Source organism: Agrilus planipennis, unplaced genomic scaffold, assembly GCF_000699045.2.
Source record: "Agrilus planipennis isolate EAB-ADULT unplaced genomic scaffold, Apla_2.0 scaffold601, whole genome shotgun sequence".
NCBI classification, from domain to species: Eukaryota; Metazoa; Arthropoda; class Insecta; order Coleoptera; family Buprestidae; genus Agrilus; species Agrilus planipennis.
The window spans coordinates 10,639-17,067 of NW_020439252.1; the positions used below are offsets into that span (position 1 = coordinate 10,639).

The 6,429-nt window shown below is 32.3% G+C and overlaps 2 long non-coding RNA genes across 2 annotated transcripts; one reads left to right on the forward strand and one right to left on the reverse strand.

The window, feature by feature from the left end:
• The first annotated feature begins 1,516 nt into the window (after positions 1–1,516).
• On the forward strand, positions 1,517–4,035 carry LOC112905576. Its single transcript, XR_003231888.1, has 3 exons — positions 1,517–1,830; positions 3,462–3,629; positions 3,880–4,035. It is a non-coding gene; the product is annotated as an uncharacterized LOC112905576 (long non-coding RNA).
• Positions 4,036–4,588: 553 nt separating this feature from the next.
• Positions 4,589–6,396, reverse strand: LOC108743627. The gene is made up of 5 exons (XR_001938857.2): positions 6,079–6,396; positions 5,831–5,998; positions 5,354–5,580; positions 4,682–4,962; positions 4,589–4,614 (listed from the first exon to the last, which is right to left on the reverse strand). It is a non-coding gene; the product is annotated as an uncharacterized LOC108743627 (long non-coding RNA).
• Between the last annotated feature and the right edge of the window lie 33 nt (positions 6,397–6,429).

The following is a 6,429-nucleotide window of genomic DNA, read 5'->3' on the forward strand; positions in this document are numbered from 1 at the left end:
GATCACAACTCTGAATATTGTTAATGTGTGATTTTTTTTTTATTTTATTTTGTATATTTCTTCAACGTGAGCATTTTTACTGTGCATCCAATACATTTTATACTATTTCTGATAGAGAATTAATGCCTACAGTTAAAAATGCGGACAAATGTGTTAGTTTTATGTGAAAAAATTGTGATGAGCGTATAAGTAGAATAGAGTAATAATAGTAACGGAGATAGATGCTTCTTAATCACAAATAGCAATTGATTAAGAAGAAAAGTAATGTACTCTTTTTTTTCGTAGCATATAGCAACAATTCAATGAATTTTTAATCTTCTGTCCAAAGATTGAGGAATTTGTAAGTTACTTCGTAGACATCTGAAGTCTAAAATTTATTTGTACGTTTTCAAAAAGCATTGTATTTTTGAAAATATCCGTGTTTTTAAATTGCATACGAAGGAAGAGAAATGTAGTTTTAGTTATAAAACCGTAGTAAAAAATTGACGAGCATCATTCGTTGGCACAAGAATGAAAAAACAGTTGTGATTTTGAATTATCTCAAATGAAAATGAAAATTTTCTACCCTTATACCAACGAATGATGCTCGTCAATTTTTTCACAACGGTTTTATAACTAAAACTTATTATGTTCCTGTATAAGACGAATATTGCATTGTTTTTTTGTGGTATTATACATCTATAGTTTACATCATCTATATCGTCTTTTTAATTTCTTTAAACACCTAAATGAAATTAATTGACACTGCATTATGTATACGTATACAAAGTACGTATTAGGTCATCTTTTGGTAAAAAGTAACTACAAATCGCAGGATTTACCTAATAATTTTATGAAGGCTTCAAATTTTGAATAATTAAAATCAACATTAATAATTTCGACAGAGAGAATTAAACCACAGAAATTATTTATTAATATACCAGAAAAACTTTGATAATGTGCATTTTTTTTAAATAGCAATAAGGTACGTTACACTGCAATTGCCTACCTATTTTCTTAATTTCATTAGTTTAATGTTTAAAAAATTCAATTTCTTGTTCGTTTGGTCGAATTTTATTATACAACATTATCTTGAAATTATGTACCTATGTTATTATAATAGTTTACACTATTTTTATTTTGTTGACCGTGTTCTTTTTATTTAATCGTGTATTTGCGTTGTCAAAGTATGCAATTCGCTAGAATTTAATAATACTTTTATCATGATATGTAGTTTTATATTCCTAAATCAAATAAGGAAATTTTATTTCACTACTATGTAGGAAATCTTCTGATTTTATTACGTATATATTGAACCACAGAAATAAAACATATTAATTTGCTAAAAATGATTAAATTGTAACCATAGTAAATACGTTATTTTGTGTATTTATTAATCAACTAAGCCCTACTAATACATAAAATGTATAAAAATTAAAGTAATGTATAGATGTTGTAAGATGACCTGTGTTTTGGACGAACATGTGTTTTTTCGAAATCGTAGGAAATGGTTTATAATCTCGGTTTTCTTAACCAATTTTAAAACTAAAACGTGTAAAATTTCACTCTTTATTTCGTCATATACAATTATTATGTGTTATTGCACATATTTTTTTACAAGGAAAGCTAAATTATTTACATACATATATTTGAATACTCTGAATATTTTATTTTACAGGAAAATTATGAAAAAACTCTGGAGATGACATGTGTTACTGAGCACTCCCCATATCAATACTTTTTCACTCCAGGATGTATCGACACGTTAAGGAAAACATAGAAGTGCCATTTTATCACCTGGAAATAGGGACAGTTGCTGTTACTCAACGAAGGACTTATCGCAGTAAACTAGTAAGTGAAAACACCATAATTTAAAGTAATAGTTGTAAAAATCTCGTTAAATTATCCCAAAAATCTCAACCGTTTAGGCATTTATGATAACTTACTATCAATAATTATGTTTCATGTATCATTTCCGAAATGTCGAAAGCAGAATGGCAGCATTAATTACGTTCTTTCCAGCTTACAATGATAAAACATTCATTGTAATCTTAATATAAACTATATCAGAAATTATGCGTATATTTTGACTTTAAAATGAGATTTATTTGCAGTGTAGCATATGCCAGTGTAGGTTATTAATTTGTTTTTCTTGTCCATTCTACAGATTGGTAAATAAATAATTTTGATGGTACTAAAGCAACTAATGTTCACAATGGTACCGTTTTAACTCATGATTTTTTTGTGTCTGATATAAGCCCGTCAGTGTATTTTTATGAAATCCAAGGAAATGATTTATAATTTCGTGTCCTTTTTAAGCAATATTCAAATGTATTATTATAAGTGCAGAAGGACGTCGTAAGATGACATTGTTGTAATAAAATGGTAACAAATAATTCATAATTTAGGCACATTTTCAAACTAATTTTCGAATTTGGACACATAAAATTTCGCCCTAGCAACTATTCAATTATAGATGTGCAGAATCTCACTCTTTACAATATAAAAGCTTTTCATTTAAAATAAATTTGTATTGTATGTGTCGTGTTATGACGAACTGATGTGTGTGATGTAAGATGACCTGTGTTTTGAAAGAACATGTGTTTTTTCGAAATCGTAGGAAATGGTTTATAATCTCGGTTTCATTAACCAATTTTAAAACTTAGACGCGTAAAATTTTGCTCGTTATATCGTCATATACAGGGGTGCAACAAGGGTGGGTTCGCGGATGTCCGGGCACCCACTCGATTGGGTTGGGCACCCAGTCAATTCCAGTCGATTCAGGTAATGACCCAATTTGAAATTGGTTCAAATACTTCAAGCTCGTCATTTAGTCATTTATAGTATTATGATGAGAGCAGCCGAATTCGATTTTTTCAGTACAATGCATTGATGATTTTTTTTAGTCATTTATTGAGCACCCAGTGAAATTGTAACGTTGTTGCGCCCATGGTCATATATAATTATTATGTTATGAATCATTATCTTCTTCTCTAACGTTCTCTTTCTTAAGTTTCCACCGTCTCTCTCGCTCTTGTATTTATTATTATTATTATATTCAGAGTTGTGATCAGGCGATGGAACTTGCACGAAGCAAAACACACAGAAATTCAATTCTGTAAAACGGGGGATGAAACTAGCCACGCGATTGGTTAAATTACGAAACATTTGCCGCGAACCGTCGCAGAAATCAAATTTGTTGCTTCTGATTGGCGTTTGCCTACGTCATCAGTGCTTCATGCAGTAGCTTTCGCAATTTTGCGACAGGCATGAGACAGACTCGGTGCATTATAAGTTCTTAAAATTTCGTAGTGGTAGGACGTGTTTCTCGCGTCTGTTAAATTCAACTTACCGAGCTAATTTTTTCGCAGAATTAGTTTTAATTTTTTCTACGTCTGAAAGGTTAGATTGATTGATTCATACTGTATTATTATTTTTCCCAATTGCCCACAGCATAATTTAAATTGACAAATTTGTTAAAGGTTGTGTCCTGAAATAGACGCCAGGTCGCCATTTTACTATGGATATACCGAAAGTCCGCCATATTTTGATTATTTTCCGCAGATGCAAGACCGCCAGAGAGCAAGGCGCGCTTAATGGACTATCCTGTGAGACAATGTGCTGAAGGAGGAATTTATCACAATGAACTGGTATGTATCAAAACTGTATCAATTAAAATTAGTAAACGAGGTCCCAGAAACTTGACTTCTTAGACATTTGTAACTTGCTTCAATAGACAACTTTTCAGAAATAGAGAAAGCAGAATTGTTGTGGAACTGACCTTTCTATCAATGTGAAAGTTAACTTGTAACTTTACCATTGTATCGCCAGATGAAAATATTACTGATTTACTTTCTTTAAAAGTGGTGATTAATTACTTTTTTTTGCCCGTTTCTATAGATAATCCAACAAAGTTGAAGGAATTAGAGATAATTTTGATGCTACTGGAAGAATCGATAAATTTAACGTCTTCACCTTGCAACATTATGCAGTTAATTTTTGCTGTAACAATGAGGAGGCAATCGGAAGTTAATTTGGAAGCAACTGAAACAACAGTCTGAAGTNGCTGGGCAGTCGCCTATTGCTCCTATTCCAGATAACCCACTGTACCCTGTCTGAAAGGAAGTAACGCTAGAGTAGACTCGCGAAAAGTGTATAAGACACTTTTAAGATCAACTAAATAGCTAAGCCCAAGGGAAGTCGTTCGGGGAGGCCCTCCCTAATTCCACAAGGGTGAGAAGGAACACACACGATAACGAAACGTTGAATCATGTAGAATTCGTAGGGTAAATGCAAAGCAAATTAGGAAGAATATGCAGTAAGCTAAGCGAAGAGGTAAGCATGTTAGACTATACTACAACTACTAAACGTGTTAGTTTTACTACTACTACATACAAAAATAAAAACATCTACAATCAACAATTACTTCAAATAAAATGAACACTACTACTACATACTAAAAAAAATAAAAACATCTACAATCAACAATCACTTCAAATAAAATGAACAAAAATAAGCATGCAAAATAAAAAATTAATTTGAATAAAATGAACTTCATGAATTCTACTAGATAGAACATGCAAGGTAAAGAACTATTTTAACTACGGGGTCATCTTTGTCTTCTCCAACGTCGATCTGAAACAGATACGGTGGTAACAGATTAATAAAGAGCAATTAAAATTAATTATATCAGTATTCTTACCTTAATTAACTGTAGACCGTAATGTTCCAAAGTTTGCAGATGTGAAAAGCAAACCAACTCCAGGAGGAATACCACAGCAGAAAATTTGTTTTTTCAGTGGAATTCAAATAAATATCCAGTTGCTCTCAGTCATGGGTTGAAAATTAACTGCATAATGTTGTAAGACGAAGACGAAAACAGCCAATGAAGAATACAGTCCACGAAAAGCAACACCCATGCAGACATCCACTGTTTCAGTATGACCAAATTGATGTTTAATCCTCTCTCATTTGTTGGATAATCTGCAGAAACGGACAAAAAGTCATATTAATTACACTATTAATTAAGAAACACATTTAAAACAACTAAAAACGCACCAAAAAGCAAGTAAAATAGCTGAATTATAAAATGACAACAGCTACTTTTACGCCATTTTACATCACAACCATAGATCACGACATAGATAAACGTCAAATAACACGTCAGTTTATGATGCAGACAATAGAAAAAGGTTAGAAAGACACTCTATGGATATATCTATGATAAATGTCAATTTATTCTGTGGAAACTAAAAACTATCAAGAAATATAGATGTACAATAACCTCAATTTATCCTGTTGACAATGGATAATTGTTAACAGAAAAACAGATTAATAGAGAGCAATTAATATTAATGAAATCATGTATTCTCACCTTAATTAATTGTAGAAAGTAACGTTTTAAAGTCTACCAGCGTGATGAGCAAACCAAAATACAACTTCAGACTGTTGTTTCAGTTGCTTCCAAATTAACTTCCGATTGCCTCCTCATTGTTACAGCAAAAATTAACTGCATAATGTTGCAAGGTGAAGACGTTAAATTTATCGATTCTTCCAGTAGCATCAAAATTATCTCTAATTCCTTCAACTTTGTTGGATTATCTATAGAAACGGGCAAAAAAAAGTAATTAATCACCACTTTTAAAGAAAGTAAATCAGTAATATTTTCATCTGGCGATACAATGGTAAAGTTACAAGTTAACTTTCACATTGATAGAAAGGTCAGTTCCACAACAATTCTGCTTTCTCTATTTCTGAAAAGTTGTCTATTGAAGCAAGTTACAAATGTCTAAGAAGTCAAGTTTCTGGGACCTCGTTTACTAATTTTAATTGATACAGTTTTGATACATACCAGTTCATTGTGATAAATTCCTCCTTCAGCACATTGTCTCACAGGATAGTCCATTAAGCGCGCCTTGCTCTCTGGCGGTCTTGCATCTGCGGAAAATAATCAAAATATGGCGGACTTTCGGTATATCCATAGTAAAATGGCGACCTGGCGTCTATTTCAGGACACAACCTTTAACAAATTTGTCAATTTAAATTATGCTGTGGGCAATTGGGAAAAATAATAATACAGTATGAATCAATCAATCTAACCTTTCAGACGTAGAAAAAATTAAAACTAATTCTGCGAAAAAATTAGCTCGGTAAGTTGAATTTAACAGACGCGAGAAACACGTCCTACCACTACGAAATTTTAAGAACTTATAATGCACCGAGTCTGTCTCATGCCTGTCGCAAAATTGCGAAAGCTACTGCATGAAGCACTGATGACGTAGGCAAACGCCAATCAGAAGCAACAAATTTGATTTCTGCGACGGTTCGCGGCAAATGTTTCGTAATTTAACCAATCGCGTGGCTAGTTTCATCCCCCGTTTTACAGAATTGAATTTCTGTGTGTTTTGCTTCGTGCAAGTTCCATCGCCTGATCACAACTCTGAATATAAT